Raw genomic sequence first — 21,937 nt, 5'->3', positions numbered from 1 at the left:
ATTTTTCTTATTCACCTTAAACGTCTATGCTCTGTGTAAATTGTCGTTTTTATTTTGTGAAACAAACCACTAGAACTACAATACTGGTATATCAATAGAATTCAACAGTTATGTTTGCTGTTAAATATATTCTTGGAAATAATGAAATCTAACTTTTCATTTGACAAGTTGATATAATATAATTTTGATGCCCGTGGTATCCTGTTGTATTATTTCATCTTGGATATATTTAGACGCTAGAAGAAAGAAATCGAGCCAACACAATTATTTCTCCTGAGTTGAGAACAATATCCCAATTCACGATTATTATCTTTATATGATCAGGGATTTATGCTATTTTAAATTGTATTGTAGTGTTCATGTTTATTTCAATTAATTTGGTCTCTTGATTAAATCCGTTGCACATTTTTCTACTTATTTAACTCAATTTCTTATCTCTAATCATTGCACTCATTGGAACAATAGAAAGACTAAATACACAATAAATTTATTAACTGACAATAACTATATAAACTAAAAATGGATACCTGTTTTATAATTGTAGGATCACATGATGTATACTCTTTGGATATCATTATAGTTTGAAATGGCTTGTGTTTATTTTATCTTTTCTATGTAAAAATCCTCTCAAAATTGTTTCTATTTTATTTGTGTATATATTATGAGCGAATGTTTGTGGAATGGAATGTATCGACGATTCTTTATTTTCTTTTACATATTAATTTCATTTTTTCACTAATATATTCTATAGTATATTATTTTATATCGGTCTATAGATACAAAGTCTTAGTGCCCTTAAGAGTTGCACATATATTTAGCATATGGGGGTGTACACCTCCAGCAAGCAATATCTTTTTAGAAGTAATAAATGAAAATAATTAGTAAAGAATGCAAATAGACAAAATATAGGCTTTACACTTTTCTTATTTTAGCTTTGACAACAAATACACAAACATTCTAGTAAACTTTTGGTGTTTGATAAATATATTAAGCATCAACATAAGCTCTAGTCACACCCACACGTATTGACACCTGTGAAGAACATCAATGCATCATGGCTTATGTGACAAAGGGAGTTTTGTACTAGGTTAACTTATGTACAAACATCCGATGTACAGTTTGCTTTTTAATAAATCAACATTTTAAAAATATTTCTCTCCAATACACGATAGACTAAGGACATACAATGTGTATAGTGCCGTTTGGTGTACTTCCAGTAAACATGGGCACACTCAAATACGCTATCTATTATCTGCCATATTTACCTACATACGTACCCGTTACCCTGACCTTTAGCCACTAAATGTGTGTCTGTATGTCTGTTTCTCTGATCGATTTGTCACTTTTGAGGGACCTATATGATGGGTGAACTTTCTTTCTATTGACTCCATAACTATCTACTTACGTACCCATCACCTTGCCCTTTAGCCTTTCTCTCTCTCTCTCTCTCTCTCTCTCTCTCTCAACATTTGATTTGTCTCAAAACATCTACCCCAACTTTGACGTACATTTATGCCAATATATTTTTCAAAACAGTTAATAGGAGTTCTACCTAACATTGAATTGTTTGGGACGGTTGGAGGTAACGAAATGGGCTGTCGTTGTGAACTGATGAGGAAAGATAATCACTCTAGCCAAACAGATACAAATTATCTCCTCTTATGAGATGCATCAATGTAGTATATACAGAGGTCAGTCCGTCCTAATATTCACAAAGTTGTAACATTTCATAAAATAGTCAATGATAACTTCCCTGATTTAATAACCAGCATGTTTCAAACGAAAACTGCAGCCATTAATATGCGTAGAAATTTTGTTTGAATGAAAATCTAAATTTTCCGTAGTATTCATACAAACTACACATATTGCACATCTAGCCACGTGGACCCCACATTTTAGACCCTGACATTCTTAGCAAGACAAACTCTTTCTTTGAAAACCTCTAAAACAATTTTAAGCCTTTCCATCTTGACGCCACCAGTTCAACATGGTGGCCCAATGTAAAATTTCCATTAGAGACGATAGTCTTCTCCCCATCTTACCATCAGATGCCAGTTTCAGTCTGAAATGGCTTAATATCCTACTATCCACCTACATTCTACATTCGAGAGAACAAAATACTTATTTGGATTGATAAAAACGGATGATGCAAGAAGGAAAACAATGAACTGTCAGAAGTGGGATTTGAACCCACGCCCACATTCGTGGACCAGAACACTCTATGCAGGTTTATAACCTTGAGTCTGGCGCCTTAGACCACTCGGCCATCCTGACATATATATAAGCGTCACGAAACTGACTAATTGTTGAAGGCTTCCATATATAAAAGCCCTATCTTTTGTAAAGTCATTTGAGTAATGTATGTTTGTTTAAAATGTATATACTTTGCATACGATAAGTCCATTTTCCATTAACTAACGACAACTGTATTTGACGGGTCTTCTATTTACATTAGACTAATAAATGTTGGGCAACTTCTTCTGTTGTGCAATCTGCGTCAGCCATTTTTGTTATATAACTCGCGTCCAAATGGAAGGCCATGGTGCTACAAAAACGGCGAATTTAAAATGCACCATAATTGAATGCATCGGACTGGCATACCTGCCGTGTATGATACGCGTATTGGTGGAAAAATGAATAGCTTCATTTTAATTAAATAATCTACGGATAAATGTGTTTGTGTGTGTTTGTGTTTCTGTGTGTATATTTTAATTTCTCCTTTTGTAGTCTCTGTTTGTCTGTCCCTCTCCAATTTTAATTTGGTACAAACGTCTATCCCACGTACGATACACAAATTTGAATGAAATGCTGACAGTGACTTGGTGAGTAAAGATAATCATTCTAACCAAAGAGACACAGTTCTCTCCTCATATGAAATGTATCAATGCAGTGTAACTTGAGGTCAGTCCGTCCTAAGATTGGCAAAGCTGCTGTAACAGTTGTTAAAGTGGTGAATGAAAATTTGCCTGACTTGATATTCAGCATGTCTGAAATAAAAAGTGCCGCTACTAACATACGTAACAATTTTGTCTTAATGGAAATCTTAAATTTCCCCTAGCGTTTATACAAACTACACATATTAAACGTACAGTTGCGTGGACCCTATATGTTTGACCCTGAGAATTTTAGCAAAACAAACTCTTTCCGTGAAAACCCTTAAACCACTTTTATGGCTTTCCATCTTGACGCCATCCTTTTCATCATGGCGGCCTAATGTTAGATTTCTGCTTGAGGCAACCACTCTTCACCCTCTTTAACATCAGATGCCAGTTTGAGGCTGAAAAGTCTCAATATTCTAAATCGACTTACATTCGAGAGAATAAAATACTTATTTTGATTGATGCGAACGGATGATCCAAGAAAAAAAAAGTCAGCTGTCAGAAGTGGGATTTGAACCCACGCCCACATTCGTGGACCAGAACACTCTATGTAGGTTTATAACCTTGAGTCTGGCGCCTTAGACCACTCGGCCATCCTGACATAAGTATAAGCGTCACGAAACTGACTAATTGTTGAAGGCTTCCATATATAAAAGCCCCATCTTTTGTATAGTCATTGAGTAATGTATGTTTTTATTAAAAATATATATACTTTGCATACGATAAGTCTATTTTCTGTAAACTAACGACAACTGTATTTGACCGGTCTTCTATTTACATTAGGCTGATAAATGTTGGGTAACTTCCTCTGTTGTGCAATCTGCATCAGCCGTTTCTGTTATTTAACTCGTGTCCAAATGAAGGCCATGGTGCTACAAAAACGGCGAATTTAAAATGCACCATAATTGAATGCATCGGACTGGCATACATTCCGTGTGTGATACGCGTATTGGTGGAAAAATGAATAGCTTCATTTTAATTAAATAATCTACGGATAAACGTGTGTGTGTGTGTGTGTGTGTGTGTATCATAGAGGTTATGACACTGAAACATTTGCATAAGAAGAGAGACATCCCGAATGTGATATCTCATGAAGAAATGAAAATTCGAAATGTTTTTCTTGAGCCGGATATCGTTAAATGCAAACGTTTAGCACGACATAAAGCATAAGAAAAGCTAGTTAATACTTGGGAAAATGACAGAAATTACAGTCTCAACGTGGTATGTGCTGGCTGGTATATTACAGTAAAAAGTCCCTCCCCACCCCACCCTTGCCAATGGTTTCAATTTTGTAACTTTTCAGAAAAACGGATGGGGGAAAGTACTAAAAGTTGTTTGAACCAAATTTCAAGCTGACAAATAGATTCACAAATATGTCTGACTCTGATTTATGGACCATACAAAACAATTAGAATACATCAACTGTATTAGTTTGGGAAAATATTGATGGAAAAGAGAAGAAAAAAAACTCCTGGCTCCAACAAATTCCAAGCCACCCACCCCCAGTCCCATATTATAATATGAAGTAACATAGTTATTTAACTTCAATGCATCCGTATGCTGATATCGGCATTCTAAATCTGTTTAATATAAACCCTACCAGCAATATTGAACTTGCAGCCATCCACTGTTACCACGGGCACTTGATTGTGGGGATAACTAATAATAACGGGTCCCCGAGTGGACGAGTGGTCTAAAGCGCTCTCCGTTACGGATCACTGTCATCTCACCTCTCTCTGCGTGGGTTCGAGTCTCGGATTCGGCCAATGTGGGTATGCGACAAAGCTTGCCAGTAGGTTCTCGTGGGTCGATGGTTCTTTCCGGGATTTTCCCGGGTTCTTCATCCACCATTAATACTGGCGCCATTTATAGCCTATCGTTTCCTGAAAAATGGCGTTAAACCCTACAACAACAACAACAACAACTAATGATAACAGACTCGGAATTAATTAATTGGGAGTGTTATTATTGGTTTCCCCCCTCAATCAAGTGCTTCTGAATGTTACAAATGATCATTATACAAAATACAGTTTATTACAGTAATTTGTGTTATAAAAAAGATGCATTTATTTAATTTAGTTACTAATGGAATTGTATGACAAATATGCCTCGCGTTACATAGATGTTACTAACATGGCTAGTTGCTATCTCTATATAAAGATTCTGTCTGTCAGGGCCTTCGAATAATAGAAAAAAAAAGATGTTGAATGAAACCCAAAGACGAAATTTGACACAAGACGGCCTTTGCCGGGGATTATTATTGCATGAGCTGTCCATACAAGAATACATACCAGTTGATCATTATAAATCTGGTAGCTCATTGGTGGTTCTTATTGATTCTGGTCCAGAGATAAAGATGATGCAAAAAGTAAAATGGCCAATCATGTCTTGCAATACAGTTTTCATGGTATAAAAGGTTTTAGATGGTCATTTGCCCTTTATCCAAATACAAAGGCATCACCAAGTGATCTTTCTATTTCAACCTGGAAATGGATTGATGAACTTTATGTATATCGCTTTAAGCCAACATTTCTGCTGCATGGATGGTTCAAGCAATTCTTAAAATGCACTTTCTGCACGAAATCTCACGGACACACAGATGATTGCTAAGCATTACAGAAACCCAATGAAGCAAATAAATTATCTTCGTGATGGACCAATGTCAGTTACTCAAGAAGATCAGGTACATTATTCTAACTATTGATTTGGAGGATTTTCATCAGAGCCTTCTCACTGTAGATGGCTTCTTTATCATCTGGAAGATGTGGATATATAGTTATAAGCGGAACCACAGTACACATCCTTTCCCAGTTTATCAGAAGCTTTCTGATGAGCATGATTTTCCAAATGATGCTCATAAGATGATTAACAAACTTGCTGTCGAAACTCTAATCTAGGACAGGCTGAATTTGATGACTATGCACGAAAAAAATGTCTGTGCCAGCACAGAAGGAACTAACAGCAGCAGTGAACCTTCTGTAGCATTCAATTATTTTACTTTCCTTCTTTAGTGACAGTCTAAATATTCAGCAGATGAAAATCTAATGAGACTTACTTTAGCGTATGCCTTGTTCTAGTCATGGGAAAACAAGTTACCGATTCAGACAGTGTCAATACGATATTTAAGAATTTAATGACAACGGAAACAAGAGAGGATCTTAATTTTAGTCTATTATAAATTCATGTCAATAATAAAGTTGCTTGTGTCAAAAATAGATCAAAGCATTGTATATTCCACAATTAACATCGATATTGTTGAAAATACGTTCTGCCAATAGAGTTCTCTGTATTATGGGGCTGCTACTAACCCAACATTTAATTCCTATCGTACAGGAAAATTTTCCAACATTATTATTATTCTATTATGATAAGAGAACCTGTTTTTAATTCTTTTCAGCTGTAGAGGTGCAAGACAAAACAAGCATTACCATCGTGATTCTATACTTTGATGCAGGAATACAAATCAAAGGTCGACTAAATTACAATGAATTAAATTGTGGTCACAAAAAAATATGAAATGCATAAATGCATAAAGACATCCATGGCTTACAACATTTTGTCTCTTTGAAAAGTGGTCTGAATCAAGAAGGTATTGTAGGAATAGTTAAACGCAATAGCCAAGAAACCTTGGAAATATAAATGACAACATCTTTGTACACTATCAGTACTTCTCACTGCAATCTAAACTCCTAAGTAGCTAATTTCTTACCAGTATTAAAGCTGGATGTATGAATCCAATTGTAAATTAAAACTGAATAAAACGGACACAATGCAGTTTCATCTGGCTTTATGTGCAATATTATCCTTTTCTATGATCTCAATATATAGAAATTCAAAACGTGGTGATGTGAAGTGTAACTATCAGTTATATTGCTTTATTAATTGGATACATGCCCTGGATTTGTCATCCATCTCTACATCACTGTGTGCCTCCCATTGATCATAATGTTTTATTCGGTTCCATTCCGTCATTGAGATATGGGAAATTTCCAGTAATGCAAATTTAACTGGGAGACACTTTTCCGTTCACATAATACATAAAAAGTGAAGTTAACCCAAAACAAATACATTTCATTTAGAGTAATGTGAAACATAACCAAACGCAACCCATCTACCTCATGATGTTGCTTTTGTGCAGTTAGCCCAAGGCAGTATAACATCATACATTTTAATATAATATTGTGTTAGGGCAAGCAAACTGATGAAAACTAATTACACAAGCATAAACTAAATGAAAGCTTTTGTTTTCTTGACAGCTTAATTCCTATATGAGATTCAAGAAATGAATAGTATTTACATTACGAAAAAGATTTACAAAGCAATTGTTAACAGTTTCTAAGTTAAAGTTCAGTTGAAATTTGGTTAATTACTCACATATTGACTGAATAAGTATACTATGTTTTAAAATATTCTTTCTTCACAGACATCCAGAGTTCAACAATATATATATATATATATATATATATATATATATATATATATATATATATATATATATATATATATTTATATATTACAGAGAAAATACTAAAAAACAAATCAATGTTTATCCATGTCAAGAAGTGTTCAACACTTGTGAATTTTTCCAGCGAATGTCACACGATCTTGAACATTATATAAGGAGCAGAACAACGCTCGTTTTTCTCCCTAACAAGTCAGAAAAACGACTTGACGTAAAAGACCGAAGCTGTTCCTATTGCATATTTGCCAGGTTATACCGAGATGTAGCGATTGTTACCGATGTTCAAATTGACTCTGTTAATCAAATAACCAATCATTGAAGCAATCACAATCGAATCTCATTCACTTCGAAGTAGGCTGGAAGCATCGAAGTTGATATTGTTTTAAAGTGTACAAGGCACGAAGCCACGGACAAACTTTGTGTAAATGTTGAGATTCAGAATTATCAAGGCACTTGAATATTACTTATGGGAAATGTGTGGAATGTCTTCTTTACGGTGATGTATGTTATGAGTGACTAAATGCGTGGATAGTATATAAAATTAAAACAGTCATCCAGGAGTCAGATTGTGACCTGCGAGAGTTATTTACCTTGTCTTAATTGGGAGTGTGTTATCGTTCGTTTCCCCATGAATCAAGTGCATGTACCGTGATGATACTGAAACAGAGATTTTCAATTAAACTGTGCTAATGCATCAGACTGGCAAGTTTTCTGTGTGTGCTACTCATATTAATAACAAAAATCTATAGCATCGTTCTTATTGAATAATCTACAGACAAATGTGTGTGTGTGTTTTCTAATTTTCGTTTATTGTTTCTTATCGACCTCTTGTAACGATAAGATTTGTGTGAATAATTATTATATACTTCCTGGTGAAGAATCTACAAGACAATCTCTGTGTTCTAAAATATTTTTCTTATTCACCTTAAACGTCTATGCTCTGTGTAAATTGTCGTTTTTATTTTGTGAAACAAACCACTAGAACTACAATACTGGTATATCAATAGAATTCAACAGTTATGTTTGCTGTTAAATATATTCTTGGAAATAATGAAATCTAACTTTTCATTTGACAAGTTGATATAATATAATTTTGATGCCCGTGGTATCCTGTTGTATTATTTCATCTTGGATATATTTAGACGCTAGAAGAAAGAAATCGAGCCAACACAATTATTTCTCCTGAGTTGAGAACAATATCCCAATTCACGATTATTATCTTTATATGATCAGGGATTTATGCTATTTTAAATTGTATTGTAGTGTTCATGTTTATTTCAATTAATTTGGTCTCTTGATTAAATCCGTTGCACATTTTTCTACTTATTTAACTCAATTTCTTGTCTCTAATCATTGCACTCATTGGAACAATAGAAAGACTAAATACACAATAAATTTATTAACTGACAATAACTATATAAACTAAAAATGGATACCTGTTTTATAATTGTAGGATCACATGATGTATACTCTTTGGATATCATTATAGTTTGAAATGGCTTGTGTTTATTTTATCTTTTCTATGTAAAAATCCTCTCAAAATTGTTTCTATTTTATTTGTGTATATATTATGAGCGAATGTTTGTGGAATGGAATGTATCGACGATTCTTTATTTTCTTTTACATATTAATTTCGTTTTTTCACTAATATATTCTATAGTATATTATTTTATATCGGTCTATAGATACAAAGTCTTAGTGCCCTTAAGAGTTGCACATATATTTAGCATATGGGGGTGTACACCTCCAGCAAGCAATATCTTTTTAGAAGTAATAAATGAAAATAATTAGTAAAGAATGCAAATAGACAAAATATAGGCTTTACACTTTTCTTATTTTAGCTTTGACAACAAATACACAAACATTCTAGTAAACTTTTGGTGTTTGATAAATATATTAAGCATCAACATAAGCTCTAGTCACACCCACACGTATTGACACCTGTGAAGAACATCAATGCATCATGGCTTAGGTGACAAAGGGAGTTTTGTACTAGGTTAACTTATGTACAAACATCCGATGTACAGTTTGCTTTTTAATAAATCAACATTTTAAAAATATTTCTCTCCAATACACGATAGACTAAGGACATACAATGTGTATAGTGCCGTTTGGGTGTACTTCCAGTAAACATGGGCACACTCAAATACGCTATCTATTATCTGCCATATTTACCTACATACGTACCCGTTACCCTGACCTTTAGCCACTAAATGTGTGTCTGTATGTCTGTTTCTCTGATCGATTTGTCACTTTTGAGGGACCTATATGATGGGTGAACTTTCTTTCTATTGACTCCATAACTATCTACTTACGTACCCATCACCTTGCCCTTTAGCCTTTCTCTCTCTCTCTCTCTCTCTCTCTCTCTCTCTCAACATTTGATTTGTCTCAAAACATCTACCCCAACTTTGACGTACATTTATGCCAATATATTTTTCAAAACAATTAATAGGAGTTCTACCTAACATTGAATTGTTTGGGACGGTTGGAGGTAACGAAATGGGCTGTCGTTGTGAACTGATGAGGAAAGATAATCACTCTAGCCAAACAGATACAAATTATCTCCTCTTATGAGATGCATCAATGTAGTATATACAGAGGTCAGTCCGTCCTAATATTCACAAAGTTGTAACATTTCATAAAATAGTCAATGATAACTTCCCTGATTTAATAACCAGCATGTTTCAAACGAAAACTGCAGCCATTAATATGCGTAGAAATTTGTTTGAATGAAAATCTAAATTTTCCGTAGTATTCATACAAACTACACATATTGCACATCTAGCCACGTGGACCCCACATTTTAGACCCTGACATTCTTAGCAAGACAAACTCTTTCTTTGAAAACCTCTAAAACAATTTTAAGCCTTTCCATCTTGACGCCACCAGTTCAACATGGTGGCCCAATGTAAAATTTCCATTAGAGACGATAGTCTTCTCCCCATCTTACCATCAGATGCCAGTTTCAGTCTGAAATGGCTTAATATCCTACTATCCACCTACATTCTACATTCGAGAGAACAAAATACTTATTTGGATTGATAAAAACGGATGATGCAAGAAGGAAAACAATGAACTGTCAGAAGTGGGATTTGAACCCACGCCCACATTCGTGGACCAGAACACTCTATGCGGGTTTATAACCTTGAGTCTGGCGCCTTAGACCACTCGGCCATCCTGACATATATATAAGCGTCACGAAACTGACTAATTGTTGAAGGCTTCCATATATAAAAGCCCTATCTTTTGTAAAGTCATTTGAGTAATGTATGTTTTTTTAAAAATGTATATACTTTGCATACGATAAGTCCATTTTCCATAAACTAACGACAACTGTATTTGACCGGTCTTCTATTTACATTAGACTAATAAATGTTGGGCAACTTCTTCTGTTGTGCAATCTGCGTCAGCCATTTTTGTTATATAACTCGCGTCCAAATGGAAGGCCATGGTGCTACAAAAACGGCGAATTTAAAATGCACCATAATTGAATGCATCGGACTGGCATACCTGCCGTGTATGATACGCGTATTGGTGGAAAAATGAATAGCTTCATTTTAATTAAATAATCTACGGATAAATGTGTTTGTGTGTGTTTGTGTTTCTGTGTGTATATTTTAATTTCTCCTTTTGTAGTCTCTGTTTGTCTGTCCCTCTCCAATTTTAATTTGGCACAAACGTCTATCCCACGTACGATACACAAATTTGAATGAAATGCTGACAGTGACTTGGTGAGTAAAGATAATCATTCTAACCAAAGAGACACAGTTCTCTCCTCATATGAAATGTATCAATGCAGTGTAACTTGAGGTCAGTCCGTCCTAAGATTGGCAAAGCTGCTGTAACAGTTGTTAAAGTGGTGAATGAAAATTTGCCTGACTTGATATTCAGCATGTCTGAAATAAAAAGTGCCGCTACTAACATACGTAACAATTTTGTCTTAATGGAAATCTTAAATTTCCCCTAGCGTTTATACAAACTACACATATTAAACGTACAGTTGCGTGGACCCAATATGTTTGACCCTGAGAATTTTAGCAAAACAAACTCTTTCCGTGAAAACCCTTAAACCACTTTTATGGCTTTCCATCTTGACGCCATCCTTTTCATCATGGCGGCCTAATGTTAGATTTCTGCTTGAGGCAACACTCTTCACCCTCTTTAACATCAGATGCCAGTTTGAGGCTGAAAAGTCTCAATATTCTACTATCGACTTACATTCGAGAGAATAAAATACTTATTTTGATTGATGCGAACGGATGATCCAAGAAAAAAAAAGTCAGCTGTCAGAAGTGGGATTTGAACCCACGCCCACATTCGTGGACCAGAACACTCTATGTAGGTTTATAACCTTGAGTCTGGCGCCTTAGACCACTCGGCCATCCTGACATAAGTATAAGCGTCACGAAACTGACTAATTGTTGAAGGCTTCCATATATAAAAGCCCCATCTTTTGTATAGTCATTGAGTAATGTATGTTTTTATTAAAAATATATATACTTTGCATACGATAAGTCTATTTTCTGTAAACTAACGACAACTGTATTTGACCGGTCTTCTATTTACATTAGGCTGATAAATGTTGGGTAACTTCCTCTGTTGTGCAATCTGCATCAGCCGTTTCTGTTAGTTAACTCGTGTCCAAATGAAGGCCATGGTGCTACAAAAACGGCGAATTTAAAATGCACCATAATTGAATGCATCGGACTGGCATACATTCCGTGTGTGATACGCGTATTGGTGGAAAAATGAATAGCTTCATTTTAATTAAATAATCTACGGATAAACGTGTGTGTGTGTGTGTGTGTGTGTGTGTGTGTGTGTGTGTGTGTGTATCATAGAGGTTATGACACTGAAACATTTGCATAAGAAGAGAGACATCCCGAATGTGATATCTCATGAAGAAATGAAAATTCGAAATGTTTTTCTTGAGCCGGATATCGTTAAATGCAAACGTTTAGCACGACATAAAGCATAAGAAAAGCTAGTTAATACTTGGGAAAATGACAGAAATTACAGTCTCAACGTGGTATGTGCTGGCTGGTATATTACAGTAAAAAGTCCCTCCCCACCCCACCCTTGCCAATGGTTTCAATTTTGTAACTTTTCAGAAAAACGGATGGGGGAAAGTACTAAAAGTTGTTTGAACCAAATTTCAAGCTGACAAATAGATTCACAAATATGTCTGACTCTGATTTATGGACCATACAAAACAATTAGAATACATCAACTGTATTAGTTTGGGAAAATATTGATGGAAAAGAGAAGAAAAAAAACTCCTGGCTCCAACAAATTCCAAGCCACCCACCCCCAGTCCCATATTATAATATGAAGTAACATAGTTATTTAACTTCAATGCATCCGTATGCTGATATCGGCATTCTAAATCTGTTTAATATAAACCCTACCAACAATATTGAACTTGCAGCCATCCACTGTTACCACGGGCACTTGATTGTGGGGATAACTAATAATAACGGGTCCCCGAGTGGACGAGTGGTCTAAAGCGCTCTCCGTTACGGATCACTGTCATCTCACCTCTCTCTGCGTGGGTTCGAGTCTCGGATTCGGCCAATGTGGGTATGCGACAAAGCTTGCCAGTAGGTTCTCGTGGGTCGATGGTTCTTTCCGGGATTTTCCCGGGTTCTTCATCCACCATTAATACTGGCGCCATTTATAGCCTATCGTTTCCTGAAAAATGGCGTTAAACCCTACAACAACAACAACAACTAATGATAACAGACTCGGAATTAATTAATTGGGAGTGTTATTATTGGTTTCCCCCCTCAATCAAGTGCTTCTGAATGTTACAAATGATCATTATACAAAATACAGTTTATTACAGTAATTTGTGTTATAAAAAAGATACATTTATTTAATTTAGTTACTAATGGAATTGTATGACAAATATGCCTCGCGTTACATAGATGTTACTAACATGGCTAGTTGCTATCTCTATATAAAGATTCTGTCTGTCAGGGCCTTCGAATAATAGAAAAAAAAAGATGTTGAATGAAACCCAAAGACGAAATTTGACACAAGACGGCCTTTGCCGGGGATTATTATTGCATGAGCTGTCCATACAAGAATACATACCAGTTGATCATTATAAATCTGGTAGCTCATTGGTGGTTCTTATTGATTCTGGTCCAGAGATAAAGATGATGCAAAAAGTAAAATGGCCAATCATGTCTTGCAATACAGTTTTCATGGTATAAAAGGTTTTAGATGGTCATTTGCCCTTTATCCAAATACAAAGGCATCACCAAGTGATCTTTCTATTTCAACCTGGAAATGGATTGATGAACTTTATGTATATCGCTTTAAGCCAACATTTCTGCTGCATGGATGGTTCAAGCAATTCTTAAAATGCACTTTCTGCACGAAATCTCACGGACACACAGATGATTGCTAAGCATTACAGAAACCCAATGAAGCAAATAAATTATCTTCGTGATGGACCAATGTCAGTTACTCAAGAAGATCAGGTACATTATTCTAACTATTGATTTGGAGGATTTTCATCAGAGCCTTCTCACTGTAGATGGCTTCTTTATCATCTGGAAGATGTGGATATATAGTTATAAGCGGAACCACAGTACACATCCTTTCCCAGTTTATCAGAAGCTTTCTGATGAGCATGATTTTCCAAATGATGCTCATAAGATGATTAACAAACTTGCTGTCGAAACTCTAATCTAGGACAGGCTGAATTTGATGACTATGCACGAAAAAAATGTCTGTGCCAGCACAGAAGGAACTAACAGCAGCAGTGAACCTTCTGTAGCATTCAATTATTTTACTTTCCTTCTTTAGTGACAGTCTAAATATTCAGCAGATGAAAATCTAATGAGACTTACTTTAGCGTATGCCTTGTTCTAGTCATGGGAAAACAAGTTACCGATTCAGACAGTGTCAATACGATATTTAAGAATTTAATGACAACGGAAACAAGAGAGGATCTTAATTTTAGTCTATTATAAATTCATGTCAATAATAAAGTTGCTTGTGTCAAAAATAGATCAAAGCATTGTATATTCCACAATTAACATCGATATTGTTGAAAATACGTTCTGCCAATAGAGTTCTCTGTATTATGGGGCTGCTACTAACCCAACATTTAATTCCTATCGTACAGGAAAATTTTCCAACATTATTATTATTCTATTATGATAAGAGAACCTGTTTTTAATTCTTTTCAGCTGTAGAGGTGCAAGACAAAACAAGCATTACCATCGTGATTCTATACTTTGATGCAGGAATACAAATCAAAGGTCGACTAAATTACAATGAATTAAATTGTGGTCACAAAAAAATATGAAATGCATAAATGCATAAAGACATCCATGGCTTACAACATTTTGTCTCTTTGAAAAGTGGTCTGAATCAAGAAGGTATTGTAGGAATAGTTAAACGCAATAGCCAAGAAACCTTGGAAATATAAATGACAACATCTTTGTACACTATCAGTACTTCTCACTGCAATCTAAACTCCTAAGTAGCTAATTTCTTACCAGTATTAAAGCTGGATGTATGAATCCAATTGTAAATTAAAACTGAATAAAACGGACACAATGCAGTTTCATCTGGCTTTATGTGCAATATTATCCTTTTCTATGATCTCAATATATAGAAATTCAAAACGTGGTGATGTGAAGTGTAACTATCAGTTATATTGCTTTATTAATTGGATACATGCCCTGGATTTGTCATCCATCTCTACATCACTGTGTGCCTCCCATTGATCATAATGTTTTATTCGGTTCCATTCCGTCATTGAGATATGGGAAATTTCCAGTAATGCAAATTTAACTGGGAGACACTTTTCCGTTCACATAATACATAAAAAGTGAAGTTAACCCAAAACAAATACATTTCATTTAGAGTAATGTGAAACATAACCAAACGCAACCCATCTACCTCATGATGTTGCTTTTGTGCAGTTAGCCCAAGGCAGTATAACATCATACATTTTAATATAATATTGTGTTAGGGCAAGCAAACTGATGAAAACTAATTACACAAGCATAAACTAAATGAAAGCTTTTGTTTTCTTGACAGCTTAATTCCTATATGAGATTCAAGAAATGAATAGTATTTACATTACGAAAAAGATTTACAAAGCAATTGTTAACAGTTTCTAAGTTAAAGTTCAGTTGAAATTTGGTTAATTACTCACATATTGACTGAATAAGTATACTATGTTTTAAAATATTCTTTCTTCACAGACATCCAGAGTTCAACAATATATATATATATATATATATATATATATATATATATATATATATATATATATATATATATATATATATATATATATATATATATATATATATATATATATATATATATATATATATATTATATATTACAGAGAAAATACTAAAAAACAAATCAATGTTTATCCATGTCAAGAAGTGTTCAACACTTGTGAATTTTTCCAGCGAATGTCACACGATCTTGAACATTATATAAGGAGCAGAACAACGCTCGTTTTTCTCCCTAACAAGTCAGAAAAACGACTTGACGTAAAAGACCGAAGCTGTTCCTATTGCATATTTGCCAGGTTATACCGAGATGTAGCGATTGTTACCGATGTTCAAATTGACTCTGTTAATCAAATAACCAATCATTGAAGCAATCACAATCGAATCTCATTCACTTCGAAGTAGGCTGGAAGCATCGAAGTTGATATTGTTTTAAAGTGTACAAGGCACGAAGCCACGGACAAACTTTGTGTAAATGTTGAGATTCAGAATTATCAAGGCACTTGAATATTACTTATGGGAAATGTGTGGAATGTCTTCTTTACGGTGATGTATGTTATGAGTGACTAAATGCGTGGATAGTATATAAAATTAAAACAGTCATCCAGGAGTCAGATTGTGACCTGCGAGAGTTATTTACCTTGTCTTAATTGGGAGTGTGTTATCGTTCGTTTCCCCATGAATCAAGTGCATGTACCGTGATGATACTGAAACAGAGATTTTCAATTAAACTGTGCTAATGCATCAGACTGGCAAGTTTTCTGTGTGTGCTACTCATATTAATAACAAAAATCTATAGCATCGTTCTTATTGAATAATCTACAGACAAATGTGTGTGTGTGTTTTCTAATTTTCGTTTATTGTTTCTTATCGACCTCTTGTAACGATAAGATTTGTGTGAATAATTATTATATACTTCCTGGTGAAGAATCTACAAGACAATCTCTGTGTTCTAAAATATTTTTCTTATTCACCTTAAACGTCTATGCTCTGTGTAAATTGTCGTTTTTATTTTGTGAAACAAACCACTAGAACTACAATACTGGTATATCAATAGAATTCAACAGTTATGTTTGCTGTTAAATATATTCTTGGAAATAATGAAATCTAACTTTTCATTTGACAAGTTGATATAATATAATTTTGATGCCCGTGGTATCCTGTTGTATTATTTCATCTTGGATATATTTAGACGCTAGAAGAAAGAAATCGAGCCAACACAATTATTTCTCCTGAGTTGAGAACAATATCCCAATTCACGATTATTATCTTTATATGATCAGGGATTTATGCTATTTTAAATTGTATTGTAGTGTTCATGTTTATTTCAATTAATTTGGTCTCTTGATTAAATCCGTTGCACATTTTTCTACTTATTTAACTCAATTTCTTGTCTCTAATCATTGCACTCATTGGAACAATAGAAAGACTAAATACACAATAAATTTATTAACTGACAATAACTATATAAACTAAAAATGGATACCTGTTTTATAATTGTAGGATCACATGATGTATACTCTTTGGATATCATTATAGTTTGAAATGGCTTGTGTTTATTTTATCTTTTCTATGTAAAAATCCTCTCAAAATTGTTTCTATTTTATTTGTGTATATATTATGAGCGAATGTTTGTGGAATGGAATGTATCGACGATTCTTTATTTTCTTTTACATATTAATTTCGTTTTTTCACTAATATATTCTATAGTATATTATTTTATATCGGTCTATAGATACAAAGTCTTAGTGCCCTTAAGAGTTGCACATATATTTAGCATATGGGGGTGTACACCTCCAGCAAGCAATATCTTTTTAGAAGTAATAAATGAAAATAATTAGTAAAGAATGCAAATAGACAAAATATAGGCTTTACACTTTTCTTATTTTAGCTTTGACAACAAATACACAAACATTCTAGTAAACTTTTGGTGTTTGATAAATATATTAAGCATCAACATAAGCTCTAGTCACACCCACACGTATTGACACCTGTGAAGAACATCAATGCATCATGGCTTATGTGACAAAGGGAGTTTTGTACTAGGTTAACTTATGTACAAACATCCGATGTACAGTTTGCTTTTTAATAAATCAACATTTTAAAAATATTTCTCTCCAATACACGATAGACTAAGGACATACAATGTGTATAGTGCCGTTTGGGTGTACTTCCAGTAAACATGGGCACACTCAAATACGCTATCTATTATCTGCCATATTTACCTACATACGTACCCGTTACCCTGACCTTTAGCCACTAAATGTGTGTCTGTATGTCTGTTTCTCTGATCGATTTGTCACTTTTGAGGGACCTATATGATGGGTGAACTTTCTTTCTATTGACTCCATAACTATCTACTTACGTACCCATCACCTTGCCCTTTAGCCTTTCTCTCTCTCTCTCTCTCTCTCTCTCTCTCTCTCAACATTTGATTTGTCTCAAAACATCTACCCCAACTTTGACGTACATTTATGCCAATATATTTTTCAAAACAATTAATAGGAGTTCTACCTAACATTGAATTGTTTGGGACGGTTGGAGGTAACGAAATGGGCTGTCGTTGTGAACTGATGAGGAAAGATAATCACTCTAGCCAAACAGATACAAATTATCTCCTCTTATGAGATGCATCAATGTAGTATATACAGAGGTCAGTCCGTCCTAATATTCACAAAGTTGTAACATTTCATAAAATAGTCAATGATAACTTCCCTGATTTAATAACCAGCATGTTTCAAACGAAAACTGCAGCCATTAATATGCGTAGAAATTTGTTTGAATGAAAATCTAAATTTTCCGTAGTATTCATACAAACTACACATATTGCACATCTAGCCACGTGGACCCCACATTTTAGACCCTGACATTCTTAGCAAGACAAACTCTTTCTTTGAAAACCTCTAAAACAATTTTAAGCCTTTCCATCTTGACGCCACCAGTTCAACATGGTGGCCCAATGTAAAATTTCCATTAGAGACGATAGTCTTCTCCCCATCTTACCATCAGATGCCAGTTTCAGTCTGAAATGGCTTAATATCCTACTATCCACCTACATTCTACATTCGAGAGAACAAAATACTTATTTGGATTGATAAAAACGGATGATGCAAGAAGGAAAACAATGAACTGTCAGAAGTGGGATTTGAACCCACGCCCACATTCGTGGACCAGAACACTCTATGCGGGTTTATAACCTTGAGTCTGGCGCCTTAGACCACTCGGCCATCCTGACATATATATAAGCGTCACGAAACTGACTAATTGTTGAAGGCTTCCATATATAAAAGCCCTATCTTTTGTAAAGTCATTTGAGTAATGTATGTTTTTTTAAAAATGTATATACTTTGCATACGATAAGTCCATTTTCCATAAACTAACGACAACTGTATTTGACCGGTCTTCTATTTACATTAGACTAATAAATGTTGGGCAACTTCTTCTGTTGTGCAATCTGCGTCAGCCATTTTTGTTATATAACTCGCGTCCAAATGGAAGGCCATGGTGCTACAAAAACGGCGAATTTAAAATGCACCATAATTGAATGCATCGGACTGGCATACCTGCCGTGTATGATACGCGTATTGGTGGAAAAATGAATAGCTTCATTTTAATTAAATAATCTACGGATAAATGTGTTTGTGTGTGTTTGTGTTTCTGTGTGTATATTTTAATTTCTCCTTTTGTAGTCTCTGTTTGTCTGTCCCTCTCCAATTTTAATTTGGCACAAACGTCTATCCCACGTACGATACACAAATTTGAATGAAATGCTGACAGTGACTTGGTGAGTAAAGATAATCATTCTAACCAAAGAGACACAGTTCTCTCCTCATATGAAATGTATCAATGCAGTGTAACTTGAGGTCAGTCCGTCCTAAGATTGGCAAAGCTGCTGTAACAGTTGTTAAAGTGGTGAATGAAAATTTGCCTGACTTGATATTCAGCATGTCTGAAATAAAAAGTGCCGCTACTAACATACGTAACAATTTTGTCTTAATGGAAATCTTAAATTTCCCCTAGCGTTTATACAAACTACACATATTAAACGTACAGTTGCGTGGACCCAATATGTTTGACCCTGAGAATTTTAGCAAAACAAACTCTTTCCGTGAAAACCCTTAAACCACTTTTATGGCTTTCCATCTTGACGCCATCCTTTTCATCATGGCGGCCTAATGTTAGATTTCTGCTTGAGGCAACACTCTTCACCCTCTTTAACATCAGATGCCAGTTTGAGGCTGAAAAGTCTCAATATTCTACTATCGACTTACATTCGAGAGAATAAAATACTTATTTTGATTGATGCGAACGGATGATCCAAGAAAAAAAAAGTCAGCTGTCAGAAGTGGGATTTGAACCCACGCCCACATTCGTGGACCAGAACACTCTATGTAGGTTTATAACCTTGAGTCTGGCGCCTTAGACCACTCGGCCATCCTGACATAAGTATAAGCGTCACGAAACTGACTAATTGTTGAAGGCTTCCATATATAAAAGCCCCATCTTTTGTATAGTCATTGAGTAATGTATGTTTTTATTAAAAATATATATACTTTGCATACGATAAGTCTATTTTCTGTAAACTAACGACAACTGTATTTGACCGGTCTTCTATTTACATTAGGCTGATAAATGTTGGGTAACTTCCTCTGTTGTGCAATCTGCATCAGCCGTTTCTGTTAGTTAACTCGTGTCCAAATGAAGGCCATGGTGCTACAAAAACGGCGAATTTAAAATGCACCATAATTGAATGCATCGGACTGGCATACATTCCGTGTGTGATACGCGTATTGGTGGAAAAATGAATAGCTTCATTTTAATTAAATAATCTACGGATAAACGTGTGTGTGTGTGTGTGTGTGTGTGTGTGTGTGTGTGTGTGTATCATAGAGGTTATGACACTGAAACATTTGCATAAGAAGAGAGACATCCCGAATGTGATATCTCATGAAGAAATGAAAATTCGAAATGTTTTTCTTGAGCCGGATATCGTTAAATGCAAACGTTTAGCACGACATAAAGCATAAGAAAAGCTAGTTAATACTTGGGAAAATGACAGAAATTACAGTCTCAACGTGGTATGTGCTGGCTGGTATATTACAGTAAAAAGTCCCTCCCCACCCCACCCTTGCCAATGGTTTCAATTTTGTAACTTTTCAGAAAAACGGATGGGGGAAAGTACTAAAAGTTGTTTGAACCAAATTTCAAGCTGACAAATAGATTCACAAATATGTCTGACTCTGATTTATGGACCATACAAAACAATTAGAATACATCAACTGTATTAGTTTGGGAAAATATTGATGGAAAAGAGAAGAAAAAAAACTCCTGGCTCCAACAAATTCCAAGCCACCCACCCCCAGTCCCATATTATAATATGAAGTAACATAGTTATTTAACTTCAATGCATCCGTATGCTGATATCGGCATTCTAAATCTGTTTAATATAAACCCTACCAACAATATTGAACTTGCAGCCATCCACTGTTACCACGGGCACTTGATTGTGGGGATAACTAATAATAACGGGTCCCCGAGTGGACGAGTGGTCTAAAGCGCTCTCCGTTACGGATCACTGTCATCTCACCTCTCTCTGCGTGGGTTCGAGTCTCGGATTCGGCCAATGTGGGTATGCGACAAAGCTTGCCAGTAGGTTCTCGTGGGTCGATGGTTCTTTCCGGGATTTTCCCGGGTTCTTCATCCACCATTAATACTGGCGCCATTTATAGCCTATCGTTTCCTGAAAAATGGCGTTAAACCCTACAACAACAACAACAACTAATGATAACAGACTCGGAATTAATTAATTGGGAGTGTTATTATTGGTTTCCCCCCTCAATCAAGTGCTTCTGAATGTTACAAATGATCATTATACAAAATACAGTTTATTACAGTAATTTGTGTTATAAAAAAGATACATTTATTTAATTTAGTTACTAATGGAATTGTATGACAAATATGCCTCGCGTTACATAGATGTTACTAACATGGCTAGTTGCTATCTCTATATAAAGATTCTGTCTGTCAGGGCCTTCGAATAATAGAAAAAAAAAGATGTTGAATGAAACCCAAAGACGAAATTTGACACAAGACGGCCTTTGCCGGGGATTATTATTGCATGAGCTGTCCATACAAGAATACATACCAGTTGATCATTATAAATCTGGTAGCTCATTGGTGGTTCTTATTGATTCTGGTCCAGAGATAAAGATGATGCAAAAAGTAAAATGGCCAATCATGTCTTGCAATACAGTTTTCATGGTATAAAAGGTTTTAGATGGTCATTTGCCCTTTATCCAAATACAAAGGCATCACCAAGTGAT

General features: G+C 35.0%; 6 non-coding genes across 6 annotated transcripts; all 6 read right to left on the bottom strand.

The window, feature by feature from the left end:
• Positions 1-2,169: 2,169 nt before the first annotated feature.
• Positions 2,170-2,274, bottom strand: Trnal-caa (transfer RNA leucine (anticodon CAA)). The gene is made up of 2 exons: positions 2,237-2,274; positions 2,170-2,215 (listed from the first exon to the last, which is right to left on the bottom strand). It is a non-coding gene; the product is annotated as a tRNA-Leu (tRNA).
• A 1,101-nt stretch (positions 2,275-3,375) lies between these two features.
• Positions 3,376-3,480, bottom strand: Trnal-caa (transfer RNA leucine (anticodon CAA)). The gene is made up of 2 exons: positions 3,443-3,480; positions 3,376-3,421 (listed from the first exon to the last, which is right to left on the bottom strand). It is a non-coding gene; the product is annotated as a tRNA-Leu (tRNA).
• Positions 3,481-10,421: 6,941 nt separating this feature from the next.
• Positions 10,422-10,526, bottom strand: Trnal-caa (transfer RNA leucine (anticodon CAA)). Its single transcript has 2 exons — positions 10,489-10,526; positions 10,422-10,467 (listed from the first exon to the last, which is right to left on the bottom strand). It is a non-coding gene; the product is annotated as a tRNA-Leu (tRNA).
• A 1,102-nt stretch (positions 10,527-11,628) lies between these two features.
• Positions 11,629-11,733, bottom strand: Trnal-caa (transfer RNA leucine (anticodon CAA)). The gene is made up of 2 exons: positions 11,696-11,733; positions 11,629-11,674 (listed from the first exon to the last, which is right to left on the bottom strand). It is a non-coding gene; the product is annotated as a tRNA-Leu (tRNA).
• A 7,011-nt stretch (positions 11,734-18,744) lies between these two features.
• Positions 18,745-18,849, bottom strand: Trnal-caa (transfer RNA leucine (anticodon CAA)). Its single transcript has 2 exons — positions 18,812-18,849; positions 18,745-18,790 (listed from the first exon to the last, which is right to left on the bottom strand). It is a non-coding gene; the product is annotated as a tRNA-Leu (tRNA).
• A 1,102-nt stretch (positions 18,850-19,951) lies between these two features.
• Trnal-caa (transfer RNA leucine (anticodon CAA)) lies at positions 19,952-20,056 on the bottom strand. Its single transcript has 2 exons — positions 20,019-20,056; positions 19,952-19,997 (listed from the first exon to the last, which is right to left on the bottom strand). It is a non-coding gene; the product is annotated as a tRNA-Leu (tRNA).
• Positions 20,057-21,937: the final 1,881 nt, after the last annotated feature.

Source organism: Sinohyriopsis cumingii, chromosome 1 (assembly GCF_028554795.1).
Source record: "Sinohyriopsis cumingii isolate HCF-2022 chromosome 1, ASM2855479v2, whole genome shotgun sequence".
Lineage (NCBI taxonomy): Eukaryota > Metazoa > Mollusca > Bivalvia > Unionida > Unionidae > Sinohyriopsis > Sinohyriopsis cumingii.
Note: the sequence above shows the minus strand (reverse complement) of the source record. Positions and strands in the feature narration are given on the sequence as shown.